The sequence below is a fragment of the Anas acuta genome, chromosome 19 (assembly GCF_963932015.1).
Source record: "Anas acuta chromosome 19, bAnaAcu1.1, whole genome shotgun sequence".
Lineage (NCBI taxonomy): Eukaryota > Metazoa > Chordata > Aves > Anseriformes > Anatidae > Anas > Anas acuta.
In genome coordinates this window covers 7,482,669-7,500,651 of record NC_088997.1, presented here as the reverse complement: position 1 = coordinate 7,500,651, position 17,983 = coordinate 7,482,669, and the positions used below count along the sequence as shown (strand labels likewise).

Sequence of the window (17,983 nt, the reverse complement as noted above, 5' to 3'; positions counted from 1 at the left end):
AATGTTGGTTTGTGTGGAAAAATTTTGCCTTATTTTTCCTGAAAAACAAAATGTTTAAAACCAGAAGTATTTTGTCTAAACTCCTCAGTTTTTCAATATTTGATATTTCTGAACTATAAAAAAAGAACTTTTCTTGGAACTGTGGATCAAAAAATCTCCCTGAAATGGATTTCCTTGTAGTTCTCATTTTAATTGTCTGCTTTATTATGGTATTATTTCTAGTTTTCCTTGTTTTTTAAAGAAACAAACTGTTCAGCACTGCAGTTATACCAAGATTCAGAAGACCTCTGTGTTGTTGATTTAGCCTTTAATCACGTGGGCTACAGTTTTCCACAAAGCCTCAGTGCTGGGGAGCCATCAGTGAAGGCTTTGCCTCATGTAGCCAAATTGGCCAGGAATTAATTTGTAAAGAAAACATGAGGGGTTTAACCATGTGCATGTCCCAGATCAGGAATCTACAACTTAATCAACTGGTTTTCTTTCTGTAAATGCCAATAGAATATTTGCTACATATGAAAGGATGCTAATAAACTTTACAAGATGAAATGTGATTCTTCCCATGGAGCACAGGATCTGCCCCCAGTTTGCACTTTGTGCTTTGCAGCACGGTAGAACAAGACACACAGGGTATATTGAAATTAGTCTGCAAACTGGAGGGGTGTTTGGGTGATTTCCTTGCATGAAGGCACCCTCTCTCTGGTGCCTGCTAAATCTTCCTTGCCAAACATTATTTACCCCTGAAGCTAACAAAAATACTTTGAAGAGCAAGTCTCAGCGTACCAAGTGTTAAATATTTCACATATGCAGGGATAGCCTTCACATTAAAAGATGTCTCCTTTACCTCAGGGTAATTAACACATTTGAACTGTCCTGGGGTGAAAAAAAAAAAAAGAACACAAAACAAAACAGAAAAAAAAGTAACATCGAGTAAAGACCAGCCACCTGAATTTAACTGTGAAGTACATGTATGTTCATCAGCATAACCCCAGGAGAAAAAAAAAAGAAATAAAGGGCTGGTGTTGGTGAACTTCCTCACAGCAAGAAGTCCAGATTCCCTTCATTATGTACAAGCTTTGCTGAACTCAGAAATCGTCTTTCCTAGGTGAATATAAGGAAAAAAAAAAAAAAAAAAAGAAAAAAAAAAGAAAGAAAAAAAGAAAAAAAAAAAAAAAGAACAGACGTAGGAGCCTTGATGGGGGCATTTTCCCCCGCTACATGTACACAAACCAGCAAGAGATGTACAGCCCCAGGGGACCGGTCAGGACGAGCAGGACCAGCCACCGCAGGACGCAGCAGAGCAACACCTTCATCTGTTCCTTTTCCAGCGGCACAGCATGGAAACCAGCCCGTGCCAACTCACCTCGTGTGCTCAGTTATTTCGCCTGCCTGCCTCCCCCAGCAGCACGCTTCCTGTTCCTCGGGAGCAATCAGCCAGGTGAAAGGAGCACATTTGTTAGGGAGTCCCCTGCTAAAATACCAGCAGCCTGTTCTGGCTGCTTTTCAGATCAACTTCCTTTCCCACCTCTCACCCCCAGCCTTTGAAACACTAGGGAACGATTCACTTGCAGACACCGCTGTATCTCCGTTCTTATTATTTTTAAAGACTTATTCCTGTCCACCTGTGGAGCAGTACAGGAATCGGACTGGATGGCAGAGCCGAGGGCTGGGGACTGTAGCAAGTACTCAGAATATCAGGCTGTGAGCCTCAGGCTTTCAAGTGGAGCAACTTTGCATTAGTGCAGCATATTCCACCACGGCTGAGACAGAAATCAGGTGGGAAACCAAATAAATCATCAAGGCCCCGTCTGGGCAGCCCGATGTGGTTCTTGGAGCAGGTGGATGAGGACCTCCTGGAGCTGGGTCTGCAGAGCAGCTCTGGAGGCCACAGCAGTGCCGAGCATCGCTGGAGCCTCGGTGCCGAGCGGCTGATCAATGGGGCAGCACTACTGCCTGTATCGCTGCCAGGCAATTACTGGAGCTGTGCTTGGCAGCATTACTGCAAGCTGCTCTGCGGAGCGGCGCTGGTATTTGTATTGCTGCCGTTCCATCAGCGAAGTGGCACTGGAGTCTGTCTCCCTGACAGCTGATCAATGAAGAGGAATATAATAATCATAATGTGGTGTTTTACAGGATATGGGCCTTTAACCTGAGGACCTCGAATCCCCTCTCAGATGTTCATTAAACCACAAATTCCGCATGCACAGATGCAGTCACAAATATCCAGATCACCAAGGTATTGCAGATTTGTCTTTGCTCTTGTACTACAGATGGGTGATCTGAAATACTGTGGACAGGTTAAGTGTCCCAATTTAATTCCCAATAATACAAAAGGTAGGTTGGAAAGAGCTCCTCTGTACAGAAAGGCAAAAACAAGCTGAATTCTCCAAAAAACTTTCCAGAAAACCTGGCTAAAAACGTCACAATGAAAACCAAGACACTGAATTTAAAAACCACTTGAGTCCAGGCTTCTGGGTCCTCCTTTTTACATCCTGAGAAGCCAATGACTGGGACTGCAGCACACAAAGAAGAAATATAGAGTCCCTCGGTAAGAGCCAGCACCACCAGTGCCTCAGCAGGCCACAGTTCCATGTTTTCTCTGTTCCCTCACCATAAAAGTATCCTCCAACTTCAAATTTAGAATGAAATTCAGGTGGTTAAATTCCCTGTGCTCTCATCTGCACCTGCTCTAAAATCCTGCCTGTAGATTCAGGGTCAGCCTCAGCTCATTGCAACAGAGCTGTACCCTCCAAATCTTTCACGGTGCTTTTTCCAGCAAGTCTGTCAAAGAGCTCAGCTGAAGTATTACTTTCCTGAGCTTCCAATTCCGTATCACCATGCCTAAGCAAGCTGCTCAGCTCAACACGATTCTTGTTTCAAAGTTAGAGAGGCCAAGCCTAGCTAATCTTTCTTTATAATTCATTCCCCAAATCCCTGAATAACTTTGGTTGCCCTACACTGCTCCTTCTGCATTCTCAAATGTGCGGCACGCTTCCCATAATAAGGTAACTAAAACTGCACACAATAGCCTACGTGTTTTATTTCACATTCCCCGCTGATTAATGCTGAATGCTTCCATACAGTATATCCACATGCTTTACACTTAATGCTTCAATATATATATAGTGCAATAACCTCCTTGCTTTTACTTTACAGCTGCCAATTTGTGCAGATGGCCGTAGTGTATTAGTCACCACCAACTCTCCCCTCCTCCTCCTCCCAACAGGCTTGTTCTCGGTCAGCATTTCACATGGCATTTCCTTTCAAGGTATCTATGGCTATTTTTGGCCTGAGAGTTCCTAGTATATTAAACGCAACGAGCCACATCCTCAGCTGGTGTAAATCCGCGCCGCCCTAATTCAGCCAGCAGAGCTGTGCCAATTCACATGAGTGGAAAGAGTCCCATAAATCAGTTATCAGACCAATACATTAAGGCAGCCTATTTAAACTGCTTCTGCTTTGCTTTTATTTATTTACAGATGACCTGCAGCACGTAAGGATGATGCTCGAGCACCACAAAGCCCAGGGGTAAGCGCTGACTGACCGGGGATAAGGACAGAAGTACGGACAGGTCTGCTCACTTCGCTGTCACACCACCACTCTGACATGAACAAAAAAGCCTTCTCTCTTGGTCTCCTTTTGCCTGAACAGCAATTTGTTTCAAGCCTAAAACATGCAAAGATCATTTCTATGTATGAAGGAAACAAAAGCGTAGCTAAAATTGACCCTTGCCACACCTCCCCATCCCGTACAGCTTCCTGGCTGTGACATCCTCTATTTGCTGTCCAGAAGCCAATTTTTAAGCAGCCTCTAACCTGGCTTTTCGGAGCAGGCTGCTTTCATACAAAGTCTTCCCAAACGCTTGATAATCTGGTTGAGCAGCACTCTGCATACTGTGGCTGCAGCCTAGAGACACAGGCAGAGGAGCAAGGCACGAGGGAAAAAACCTATTAAGACTCTTGCCTCCGTTCCTTAATGTTGTGAGGTGAATCGGGCTGCAAGAAAAAAACCTCCTGACAACAAGATCTATTAGTGTATGGAATAATCTTCCAAGGGAAGCGATGGAAACATTGCTGCTTGGCACACAGCTAGTGTTTGTCCAGACTAGTTTTTAAATATACAATCCTGAGTTGGCAGAGGAAAAGTCTAGCCGAGGTAGTTGCTCTTATCTATCTCCATATTCCAGGATAAATCAGGTCATCTCCTTTGTTCTAGTCTAAAAATTGAGGAATGCACTTAAAACAATTCATGCAGTTTTAATCAGCTATGATCTCCCTTTTATGATCCACATGGGTTGTATCTTATTAAATTAGATATAGCTAGCTGTTTCTTTTTAATCATCAAGTTTCTTCTAATATAAGGCAGCAGCACTGTCTAGCACAGCCGGTATGAACTGGGGCTGTGAACATGTTCAGGTCTCTCTTTGGCTATGCCCCAGGCTCCCGGGCAAGTAAATAAGCCCCTCACTGCCAAAATAAGTAAATAATTTCTTTTTCTTTTCTTTTTTTTTTTTTTTTTTTTTTTTTTCTTTAAAAAATCACTCCCTAATTTGCTTTTGTCATTCAGAGAGCCTGGGATTGACTTTCAGAGGTTCTGAGTGTTTACAGCTCCAGTCAAAGTCACTAGGGGAAGGGAGCTGAGGTAAGTCCATGAAAGAGAAGGAAGGATTCAAAGACATTTAGATACCATACTAAAATATATAGCACTGTGTGATACAGAGACATGAAAAAAGGCCCAGACAGAGACAGGAGGAGTTGAAACTGGAAAGCACTGCACCCTGAAACCGAGATTGGGAATTTCAGCATGTGTTATTTCGCAAGTGTAGCTGATAGACACTATGCACAAAACTGGAAAGCAAGACCTGCAGTTCCCTGACTGGTAACTCTCAAATTTTGCTTATAGGAGGATAGCTGGGAAAAAATAAATGGATAAAAAGGAACATTTGATATTAGTGAATTCCATCTCTGCTGGAACATGAGGTCTTCCCTTCCATGCTCCCTGTCCAGCATCCCTCCCACAGCCGAGGAATCATGCCAGTGGCATCCATAAGGGCACTGACTGGAAGCCACTTCAACACTGCTTGTGCATCAGCCTGCTGGATAAAGTACGGAAGCACTCCTAGAAAATGGCAGTTTCCTCTCCTTCACCTTCCTCAGGATTTTGTATGCAATCCTAGGCATGACACATGACCACATAAAAAACATTCTGAAACGTACTTAGATATTATTGTCTTTGTTTTGTACAGCAACCAGCACTATGATGTCCCCTCAGGAAGACTTGATATCCATCACCTGGCAGTACAAAGAAATCTCGTTGTGACAGATAATAACCAATTTGACTGCCTTTAAAAGTTTTGCCCCCAACAGAAGAAACTGCAGGTAGGAGGCTTTATGAATTTTGTTCTTTTTTTTTTTTTTTTCCTCCAAGAGTTCCTTGAATTCTTTGGACATAACGTGTTTAGTGACAGAAAATCATTTGAGAAGCAATAAATATGTGTTCAGATGAATGTAAAAAAAGATAAATAAGATACCGAGCAGTCACTCCAGCAACTATAAATTCAGCCATACTTTTCTTTCCGAGGCCTCTATATCAGATCTTATCTCCTGCAGGAGACTAGCTTCCCTTCCCTCAATTCCCAAACACTCATCTATTGTTTTGAAACTGAGGAGTCTGACAGCAGAACAGGTCGTCCTTTTAAGAACGTCTGATCCCAGAAAGTCCCAGTAACTCTGCTATTACTTAGAACTCATGCCACTGTTACCTAGTTCAGAGTCTGCACCATTAGCCAGTGTGACGTACAAAACTGAGTAAATGGGCTAAATGTGGTCATATTGTGACTAAAAAGGGTGTAACAGGTCAGACTATGGTCAGCCTGTAAAGGATTTGACAGAGGGCATAGATCCCTTTGAATAGTTTTCTGAAGGAGGAATAAAGAATCAAAAATAATGCGTGTTTTCTTGAGCAGTTGTTTGAAATCTTCTAATGTTGGTAGGGATTTGTGAGTTTCTTATAAATATGATAGTAATGGGATTTCATCAAATATTAAAGCAACTGAAAGCCTTTTTTGTTCTTACAGATTTCACTCTGCAGGTGCTTCTTGTGCAAAAGAATTTAATAACCTAACTGGATATTCAAAAGGACAAGTCTACTGATCCCACCCTTCCAGGAGCACTCACTGCATTTGCAAGCATTGCCTATTCGTTCATATTTTTGTATCTGGAGAACTATTGTTTTTACCAAGGTATTTTCCCCCCTAAAGGTATACATATGGATCTTAAAGTTCTCTGGAAAGCCAAAGTTATTGGGGGCTTCCTGAACTACTTGTTATCACTTTGAAGCATCTGGCTCGTGGTCAGCTGTTTCACGTTACAAACTTCTACATTTGTTTCTGAAGAAATTAGCACAGCTTCCTTCAATGCTACATTCTGCAGCGGTTTTGGTTTTGATTGTAACATCTCGTTGTTCATCTTAAAATCAAAGTCATTTATGGAAGCTGCAGAATTTTAATGTTCCTCAGACTCAAAAGCATTTGTTTAACCACCACCAGACAAGGAGATGAATAGGGGAGACTGTCTGCTCTTGATTTAGTGGGACCAGATTTTTAGGAGAGCTCAACAACTAGTGCATGTCTTCAACACACTGATTCTCTTGGACAGCCTGGCTATTTATTACAGTGCTTAAATGAAAATGACGCTCATGAAAACCATGACCTTAGTGAACCGGACAGTTAGTACACACTATACATTCCTATATTTTCATCTGACACGGGTGATTTATTTGCAACTTCTACCTGCAACTTAAAAGCAGCTTTTGATTCTCATTATTTCTGCATCTCTTTTATTGTTCACCCAAAAGGCCTGCCTATACGATTGTTGAGCTATGAGCTGTTTAAGAATCGCTGCCTAGTACAAAATGATATGCAGGACAAAAACAAAGAGACAGTATCTTCTTCAGTTACTTTTGTTTAAGCCCTACACAGAGAACAGAATAGATTAAAGCAGTGGGAAAATAAGGGATCGAGCCTTATGATGTGGCATAGGGTGCTTCTTACAGCCAACCGCACTTCATTTTTCTCCGCTGATGCTTCCAAGTGGTTTTCTAGGATACCCCTGAGCAGAACTCATTGTAATAACTGGAGGAAATAAATTAATGGAGAATTACCGCAAGGTTCATCTAAGAGAAGATTTGATAAACAACACTTCCAGGCTGAGATATTCAGTGCAGCCTAAGGAATGTGGACTTTCCCACTCCCGTCGAACTGAATGGGAATCTGTACCTCTGAGTCAAGCTGGGAAGTAGCTGCCACAACCACTAAAAGCAATTTTGGGTTTCAGGTGCAACCAGAGATCAAGAAGTCCTCTTAAACTGAAAATCTCTGACAAAGAAAGAGGTGAAACAAAAAGCGTTTGACCCATCCAACTGGCATCGCTACCAGACTTAGTCTCAGCAAGCAAACTCCCAGGCAAGTTGCAATCCCTGCGCTCCCAGCCTCCATCAAGAAAATTGCACAATTGTCAGACAGAGAAGAGACAAAAACGCACAACAGTGGAATCACAGCCCAAACTGCTGCAGACAGCGTGAGATGTCCCCCGCGTGTGCAAGCTAGAAAGGAAGCTTATCAAAATCAGAGCAAATTAAATATTATCATGTTGCTTCTGTCTGGATTCTCCCCAGGCAAAATGCCCCTTTGGCAAAGCCATAGTTCACCCCTGGGCATTTTTTAATGTTGCTTTCCAGAGCAAGACTTAGGTAAACCTTAATTGGTGCATGGGTTTTAGGCTGGTTCTCTGTATGGTCAAAATGTTTTCCACTTGAAATGGTTTTGAAACCACTGCTGACACCTGTGCAGTCACATATACATCGGGCACTTCTGTGTCTTTAAAAAGCAACACACCCCCCTGGCACTTTGAACCCAGATTCTACCTCATTTGTACCCATGGGATGCTGGTGAAGTCATCATGATCACACAGGATAAACGAAGGTTGAAGTTGGCCTGTTTAAATTAGGGTTTTGTTGGTTTTTCTTTTTTTTTTTTTTTTTAAACCCTTGTATATTCTTCCCATTGCTAAATCTTTTACAGAGGCTACTAAGGTAGAGAGCTGCTGAGCTAATCCTCTTTGACTCCCTGCCATCCTGGCAGGTACTGCAAAGCCTAAGGTAAAGTGGAGCATCAAAAGGAAAATTAATGTCTTCTAACAGCAATTAGAGGAAATTATTTAGATATAAATCTTGTTTTATATCTTCTCATACTTGTTTTTCAATCTTCCCCCTTTGATTTTTTTTTCCTTTCAGGCTTTTCAGAAAGAAACATTTAAAATCCCTCCTGTAAACCAGTGGCATAATTAGCTGCATGTTACACCTGGTATTTTACTCTTCTACAGAGTAATTCCTTTGAGCTTTCTTTTTTTTACTAAGCCCCGAGGTCTCCTGAAACTGAATCTACTTGTTCTCTCCTCTGCTGGCCGACCGGGGTTTGAGGGGGGAACCAAAGGGGGCAGGGGCTGCAGGGTGCCCTCCCACCACCCCCCGGCTGCCGCAGCGGGGACGCGGGTGCCAGGCACACCCAGGGCCTCCAGTGGCAGGCGAACGCACCTCCCGGTCGCCCGCGCTTGGCCTAGGCCATGAAGCAATGCGTGTAACCTAATTGTACTCCGATAACATCAAACAAAGTCTCTCTGATCCAGCATCTGGCACGCCGCCATCCTATCTGGGGTCCGATCTGACAAGCTTGCCGATTGATCAAATCATTATCTGGTAGTGTAGGTGTATCGTCTAACACGAGCCAAATTCCTTCGGCTGCTGCTTCTCCTTTCTAGAGAGGATACGGCTCCAGCAGGCTCCTTCCCCCGTGGTACGTGGCTGATGGCTTCCGTAGCCTCTTGCAAACTGCAGAGTGGCTCATGTTCACCCAGGGGACACTATGCTTTTTGCTTCCCAAATATAGAATTACTTTGCCCATAGTGTTATCATAGAGAACGTGCGAAAACAACAAGCCAGCTTTCTCAGGGGTATGGCACAACAATCTACATTTCCAGAGACAGCCAGGCACGGTGAAAACTGCTGATAGTTCCAGTTCTGCCTGAACTCGCAGCGAGCAAGAAGTGGCACTGAAACTTTTGAGCTCCCTTTCCACCTTGTTACTACTCAGGGCACGACAGGCTAGTAAAAAAAATAAAAAATAAAAAAAATATATAATATATATAAATATATATAATATATATAAATATATATATATATATTACTAGCATATATATACGTATATATACATACATATATATTTATATATGTATATATACAATTATTGCACCTCTGCAAACCTGACCTCCACTTGCAACCTCACCCTTGACCTTAGCAAGAAGTCAAGCATTCCTCTTGAAACACATCCCTGCTACTGCTAACAAAAGACAAGACGTCACTTTTATGCTTCCCTCCTATGGCAACAGACTTCTTAAACTCTGTGCAGAAATCTGAGGGCAAGATTTCCCTCTGAGCAGGAACACCCAGTAACTACCTTTTTTGAGAACGCAGACTTGCTTGTTTATCTGGAGCTGAACATTTGCACCTAAGCCAACTAGGACTAGAAGACTGAAGATACCCATTTACACAGGAGCAAGGCTCGCACAGGCTGCAGGTCCTAGCAAGCCATCCTTCATTTCAAGCAGCTTTGCTTTTGCTCCCATCCCAAGAAGTCAAGTGGAGCACAGTGGGATCCAACGTCTCAGCTGGTCATTTCTCAGTGCAAAGCCAGCCACACCGCAGACTCCACAGACACCATCTGCAGTTAAGCTCACCGTGAAGCCAGTCTGTTTCCGACACGTTGCCCCCATCTAATCAGTCCCAGAGGAATAAAGATGACATAGGTGGATGTTTTTCCTAACAGCCTTTCCCCTTCCGTTTGCAATCTTCAATCTCTGAGTTAAAAGTAAGGGCAAGAGATGCTATCCTCACTTTAGCACCACCGATTTGGGGTCAGCATTTCATTTGGCCACCTCGTGGTACTTCCCGGAGTTCTATTTCAAAGTAAGCTATCCAAGGTAATTTATTTAGTTTATATGCTTTATTTTATCCACATAAATCATGAAATAAAGTCCATAGGGAACAGGCACTCTATACTTATCATAATATGTAACTTAGTTCCCCAGAGACTGAGTATGTACAGAACAGCTAATAAATGGTTCCAGAAAAAAAAAAAAAAAAAAAAAAAAAAAAAACTGGGTCATTAAATCTTGTTTTATATCTTCTTGTTTCCATCAAAGTATGCAGGAGTGGAAATTCTCTTTCTAAGACAGGCTCCACTTTTCAGCCAACTGGGAATAGAGCCAGCTGAAAAGAGAACCCCACATACAGCACTGACAGCTGTGCACAAAATTCATGAGCTCAAGAGACAGACTGCTGCAGAGACAGGTGTCCGAGATCTAAGTTTAGCTTGAAAGATTAAAACAGCATCTACAAAGAATGCATTTATTCTAATCCTCTCTGTGCTAGAAACTACACATGCATCACTGAAGTACACATCCTGGAAACATTTGAGATATGTCTTTCTTCCGTAGGATTTCATCCCATTGTGTTCAGGGATAAAATAGGTTACAGCATTAAGACCACAGAAATGCACAGACCCAGCAGAGAGAGGCTCCTGCTGCCCGAGGAAGGGTTGTGAGCATTTCTGATCAACGGTTACAGACGCGGTAGGGTTCAGGCTCGCATGGCCCTGACTGCTGCCCACCCTGGCAGCGAGCAACCCCACCCCAGATGTTCTCAACACAATGAAGATGTCTTATGTAAATAAGAGCTGGGAGGCAGATCAGGTGTGGCTCTTGCAAGACAAATGTGCTTGGGAATTATGTATGATTCCATGTTTAGCTGCCCTGGTATAAATCCAGGGCAACTCTTTTGATCTTAAAGCAGCACTGCTCTAAATATACATTAAATGGAAGAACATATCCACTATCCTCAAAAGAGTCAAAGGTACAGGAGGACTCAGCCTTTCCACCTTCCCAGCATAGCCTGGGTTTGAGGAAGCCTCTCTTGCCCTCACTGGTGTAACTGGGTGAAGAATCCACAACCTTGTGACAAAGCATAGATGTAGCACAGCAGATCCTGATGCCTCAAGCTTGTAGTCTAAATTAGAGACAGTCTGAGGAGGCAGGAGACCCAGTTTCTAGAGTCACAAGGAACAAAGGATGAATCACTCACTTATTTACTATCATGTGATACAGTGCAGTTGCATGTATAATTATCTATCAATATAGCTAGGAATTACCATATGCTAATGCAAAGAATTTGATAATCTGGGGGACATCAAAGTGTTGAAGTCAACAAGACAACAGGCTTAATAAACTTCACCTCCTTCCCTCAATAGAAGGGGCAGGTGCTTAGCTTTGGAAAGCTACAGAGCAAAATTCCTGGGATAATAATAAAAGATTTGCAGATTCTTTCCTCCCTGTGATAGAGAACATATCGAACCATAACACTAGTATTTTTAGAACAATTCTCACTCTCAAAGAAGCAAGAACAACAGAGGGCAGCTTTTTTTTTTCTTTTTTTTTGTCTCCTCCAAAGGGCAGACACACTATTTACAGTATTCCTCTAGATATCTCATTTCCTCACATTCAGGAAAATTCCCCAGTTCTGTTCAGGGAATGGAATTTCACTGTCATGAAAATTTGCCAATACTTGTTTAAATCAGCACTTTCACAGGGAGACAACATATCATTTCTAAAATCTCATGGCAAAGCTGCTCCTAAGGCTATCACAGAGATTATTTAGTTGGCGCCAACCGGCACAGAATTATAATACGTGGCTGGAACTGCCATGCGATTCTTGCAAGCAAAAGTAATCTCTACCCTTGCATCATCAGCTCTACCAAGCAGGTCACGGGATGGGTGCTCCAGACGGTGTGGGGGAGGACAGAAGGAGGGAGGATGTTTTTAATTTATGTATTTAATATCTCTGTAATGGGCACCTGAGAACTGAAGCCGCAGAGTAACTTCTCTGTGGCCTCTGGAGAAACCTCTTTGGGGAATTGGCTGGACAGAGAGAGGATGCAGAGGAGAAGAATGGGGCGCATCTGCAGCCGATGGATAAACTTACCTACAGGTAGTCACAACCACTGAGCTTTTAATTTTGAACATCCCCACAACATGCAGAAAAGCCTCTTCCCACTGGGGAACGAATCCCCTGTGCCCACTTTCTCCATCACTCAGGATTTGCTCGTGCTCTCCCACCACTCAGCATCCCAGCCTCACCTGAAACAACAAGTACAGCCCCTGCGAAACCCCTGCGCAGTGGGGATGCACTGGCTGTCCCTCCTGTGCAGAGAGGGACATAGGGCGCACAGAGCAAGCATCTTGCCTCGGGCTTCCCCAGCACGAACATGGCAGACTTCCAGAGCACAGTGCTTTCACAGCAGGCTCGGCTTTCCACGCCGAGGAATGGTTTGGAGGGGGAGCGGTAGGGAACTCCACGGGCTGTACGTCAAAGGCTCCTCCTAGGGCTTTCCCACAAACAGATGGCAAACTGGCTCCCAGCGAGCAACTCATCACAAAATGAAAAACATCTTCCCCTTCCCTTCTCATTCAGGGCAGACTCATGTGTTAACAGTTTAGCTTTGTTTACAGGCTCCTTGGGGTTGGGCTTTTTTTTTTTTTTCTTTCCTCCTCCTTCAGATTATTGCCCTCGCACAATAGCAGACACCAAGAAAAGAAAGCAATAATGACAAAAACCATCAGTCCAACACTGAATTCACAAACACCGTTCAGGTTTCCAATAACCCAAGTGTGTTTTTTGATATATATTTTTTTTTTTTTGGCTTTGCTGAGATTGCTGGGTAATTCAAAGCCTCTTCCCTCTCCCTGGCTTGCCCCTGGGGTTCCAGGCACTCACAGCCTCTTGCCACGGCTCCAGCATGGGACAGAGCCGGGAGGTCCCAGTCCCGTGCCTGGCAGCCGCGAGACCCTCCAAGTCAAGACCACAGTGATGTATTCCAGGACAAGAAGTGGTTTCCTCAAAGGCAAGAGATTAAAATTAAAATTTAAGTGAAGGAGCATTAGCATTAACTTGAAAGGGAGAAAAACAGCCTGAGCAGAGAATCTAACATCCTCCACTCAGAGTTAAAGCCTGAAAGTCCCATCAAGAGCAAGTGGCAGTTTCTTCCTTCCAGGGCTGGGGACACCATTACCATCCTGCTCCACCCATCCCATGTCAACACAGGAAACGAGGACCCAATCTAGCAACCAGACTCATTCTTTTCTCCTCCTACTCAGTAGCATATTACAAGGCCACTAAATTGAAAGGAATGTTGATTAATTCTTGAGCTTTCAACCCTTCCCTTCCCAAGCACTGCTTCTTTATAGATTTCAAACCAGTTTGACAATATATGGTCCTTCTGGTGTATGTGTGGGTTTTGGAGCAATATTTAACAACTAAATTAGATGTATGCATAAAATATACACAAGGGTGTCTAGATATTAGGAGGGGTGTTATTACATAAAGACAAGAACAAAGACCATTTATATTACAGTTCGCAAAACCAGCACACAGATTTGTGCACAGGTACACTGGTTATAAGTGAACTAATAGCTCAGGCATTTTATGCAGCATTATTCATGACTTTCATATTAAGCCATCCATATTCTTTTAAATTCCATTTTATGTTACCCATAGTATATTTAATCTGTGCCATTTATATAGTCTTAGAGGAAGAGGTCTGCAGTTATGCTGCGGTGAAGCCTCCGTAGCGTGGCCGTAGCCACGCGTGGTACAGGCCTGCATTATGCTAAGCAGGCAGCAGTGAGCGTATGCACTGAGTACGAGATCATCATTGCTTCAGACAAAGCCGAGAACAGCATTAGGCAAACAACGAGGATCATGAGCTATGTTCCTTGTAAGTAAGAAGTAGCTCACTGGCCAGAGGCCAGCGCTCTTCAAACCATTCTGCAAATGGCCTAATCAGGGCTGTGATCTGTTCTGTATACTCAATTTGTTGAGTCACATCAATTTGTTGAGCTTCCTCTCCCATTAGAAAGACATGCAAGTGCCGTCTTCTAAACATATTAACTCTCTTCAGGCTATTTTGTTGTGTAAACAGAAAGGCAAGTGACTGGGCATTGCATTCTAGAAACTGATGTTTGCCATGCCCAACTTCTTTACAGCTTCACAAGTTCTGTTATACCAGTTTTATGTCTCTTTTACTTCATGGCACCATTTTGAGAATTTTGCTGTACCATTTTTCCTAGACAACTCCAGCTTAATTGCAACTGGAAAATAAAATTATACACCATATAGGGGAAGGACTCTTCAATTAACAAGTTACGCCTTTTCAGCCACGCTCAATGACCCACCCAATACCCAGGAAGCCCTTAGGGTTAACCTCAAGGTTGCAAAGCCACGATTTACCACTGGTCCCACCTCAATCCTGAGACCTTTGCTCAGTTACACATCAGCGATCGTTCCCACCACTGCCAGTCCTCCAACCTTGTGCTGCCCTGAACCTTGTCTGGAGCCAGCACAGGCTCATGGCAAAGAAGCCAACCCACAGCAGTGCTATCACTCCCACTTCTCCCCAGCTCTGCTTCTCCCTGCTGCCCACAGGGAGAGGCAAGCTGGCCTCAAAACAAGTCTTAGGAGGGCCCAACTTGTAAATTAGGAGGGCGATATAAAGTGGCTTGCTACAGGCTGCCAGAAGCAACACGGACTGGGTAAGGTAACTTCAAGGTCAACATCAAGTACTGCTGAAGACATACCCTTTCTCCTGAATTTCCTGCCAGTATCTTCTGCCAGTAGCTTCCCACCATCACTTCTGTGAAGCACAACCACCACCTTGCTTGCTTGCTCTCCATCCCAGAGCTGCCTGATTTTGGATCGGGCTCTGTACGCTGTTTGTGAAGCAAACCATAAAATAGCATTATTCATAGGCTGCTGCTTTGCAGGATGTTTTCCATGCCACCATGCACACACAGCTTGTACAAAGGTAAAGATTTTCAGCTTTCTTCCCTCTGTACAGTAAAAACTTCAGGCCAATATTTGTTCCTTTTTGTGTTACAAGATCACAACCAAGCTGCCAATCATCTGGCCAAGAGGGTTATGCAAGAGTCAGGTTTACAGTAAAGTTGTACAAATTTTATAGCACCACAAACACTTCAACTACCATGATGCTTAAAACTCGAGAGCATTTGGAGAACAAGGAGGGTTATTCAACCTCCACACCATTTTGGCTGCATGTTTTCCAGGTGTATGATTTCACCACATGGAAAAACACAGCCTTTGCCAAAGTGAACTCATAAAAACCTTTGATGAGTAAAGTTTGGATAATCACAAATCATTTGAACCGACAGTTGGTCCAATTCTCAAAGGGGTTTGGCAGACATAATATAATTCGTGGTTTCACACACAGGCCATTCCCCCTCCCCCCCCACCTTCATCCCTCCCCCAAAATATTCACAGATTTGGAAGATGTTGTTCTAGAAGGTGCACTGGGTTGGGTTTGCCGTGTTTTTTTCCCTCTCCCTTCACCCCCCCCCGAAACATTAGGCATTGCACTATTGCAACCCAAAGCCATTTGGGGCTGTGAGTAAGCTAGCAAACAGGTTTTCCAGAACTGTGTTTAGATAGTTGCATGATCTGCCTAATGGGGGGGGGGGGGGGGGGAGAAAAAAAAATTAAACTCTAGGTCTCTCACCACCCATTTGCTGGCAGGCAGGTAATATAAGGCAAACGCTTTAACAATCTCTTCCTCTGACACATTTGGACATGTTATTTCAAGATGTGTGGCGTCATTTAAGGCTGTGCCATGAGATAACACAGTATTTACATCTCTGGGGTGGGAGCAATATTGCTACAGCTTTTAGACATTATTGACATAATATTTTCTTTGATAAACAATCTATCAGGAAATTGTCAAACTCATAATTGAGGTAATGCCAGCGACTAAGCATTCTTACGTGGTCTAAGAGGCAGCTCGAAACAACATTAGAGAGCGTGGGGGGGGGGGGAGGGTGAATTAGATGATCTTTAAGGTCCCTTCCAACCCAAACCATTACACAATAAACATGATAAAGATGTTCTGAACAGCTTATGTGAAGCCCCTGCTATGGAGAGAAGTGTTGATTTACAGCTCACATGATCTGTTCTCCAAATGGGTAGATCAGAGTGGAGTTATTCCTGATTCACCTCTCTTTAAGCAAGATCAAAAACCCCTGAACCAAATAAAGATTTCATCCCTTTAAGTAAAAAATTTAAAATTGCCCAGTAACTAGTATGTTTGGTGTACTTGGATGCATATGGGCTGTAAGAACCCTATGTTCTGCACTCCGTGATGCAGATTAGGAGCAGATAGAGAACAGATATTTAATTTCTATAATATGAATTATTCTCAGTATACTTTATGCACCTCATCTTCAACAAGTTGCTATGCCATCTTACGCTTCGATGAACAGGCTTAAAGCAAATAAATAGCCTTTTCTTCAGTGTATGAATTTTCTATAGTTCAGAATATTTTGAAAACTGATGCCTTGGTAACTTCCTAACATACAGACCAAACCTTAAACATTCAGGTTGCCTGAGAAGAAATTTTGAGAAGCCCTGAGATACATGGCCAGATATATAGAAGAAAAACATCTGCAGCACCATAGAATTATTTTATTTTATTTTATTTTGGCTATTGTTCCTCGTAAGCTTTTCTAATGAACACTTCTGAAAACTCATGCCTGCAAATTTACTGGATGGGATAACCGTAGTAAGCAAATGCAAAGAGAGAGGCAATCTGCATCACCTTTTTGCTTACTTTTTTGAAATTTTTAGTATTTACATAGTTTGTCATAATCCTCCCCTTCTCTACCCTCGTAAATAAATCAGATTTTGTCCTACAGGAACTCCATGAAGTCAGAGGAAGAAGGAAGTGACATTAGAAGAGCGCCCGGTGATCTCAGCACATCACCATCGTGTCACACCAGCTTACACTGAGGTCCTATTTTCCAAAGCAATCTCCTATAAAGGTGTTACAATTTCCTTTCTCTTTTAAAATCCCCCTGTCGCTTGGTCAGTTCGGCACCTCAAGTGTGCTGCTTTAACACGTACATTGTGCTCATTCGTGTAACCCGTGTGCCCCAGCTGGCGAGGCTGCAAATGAGCCGGGCCCTCACCCCTTCCATAGGGCTTACTGCTGACATACTCCCATCGACTTCAATCAAGCCCCTAAGTCGTAACATGCTTCCATGTTCAGCTTCTTGGTTTGTTTTTAAGTGATCAAGCTCACACAAGCCTAACAATTCCCTTCAGTTTTACAAGCATATTCATGTTTGCTGTCAAACGCATGAGTTAGTTTTCTGGAGGCTATTGCAAGAAAGCAACCATTAATTACTGCAACTGCACAAAATGCTTTTTTATTTAGAGATGGATTTCAAAATACATCACTCTCCCAAACTAGGTAGTCACTGGTAAACAGTTTATCTACTCTGAATTTGTAGAAGGCCAGTGTATTTTGATTTCCTTCAGAATTATACTCCTCTGCCCTTACCTTTCCCTTCTGCATGAACTGATGTGCATTGTTAAATTTACTTACGTTTTCTTCTGTGCCTTTAAGGACTTCATGGAAGATTTCCAAACACAAGGAAGTGTCTTAAAGGGTAGCAGAAATGCACATTTACTCGTTACTGAATCTTTACAGCACAATTTGTTCCAGCAGACACCCAAAGACGTGGCTTCCAGTGAGCGCCCCTGGGAAAGGCACTTCCCTTTGCATGCTCGCGGTGGCACCAGAGCTGATGGCTCAGGAGTTTGGCCTGCAGTCAGATACCTCACAACTGCAGTTTTCGGAGAAGTCCCAACATTACTAAATGCCACCTAACATGACACACTTTAATAGCCTGACTGTTATTTAGCTACCTAAATTCAGCTCTGAACTCCTTCAAAACAAAAACAAAGAACCAAAAGCGTGCCTTCCACCTTTCTCAGAAGAGACACCAACCCCCTAACTTTCCATTAAAGGAAA

The 17,983-nt window shown here is 43.1% G+C and overlaps 1 long non-coding RNA gene across 1 annotated transcript; it reads left to right on the top strand.

The window, feature by feature from the left end:
* Nucleotides 1–3,357: 3,357 nt before the first annotated feature.
* On the top strand, nucleotides 3,358–9,157 carry LOC137842191 (uncharacterized). The gene is made up of 3 exons (XR_011088946.1): nucleotides 3,358–3,525; nucleotides 5,243–5,375; nucleotides 6,074–9,157. It is a non-coding gene; the product is annotated as an uncharacterized lncRNA (long non-coding RNA).
* The last annotated feature ends 8,826 nt before the right edge of the window (nucleotides 9,158–17,983 follow it).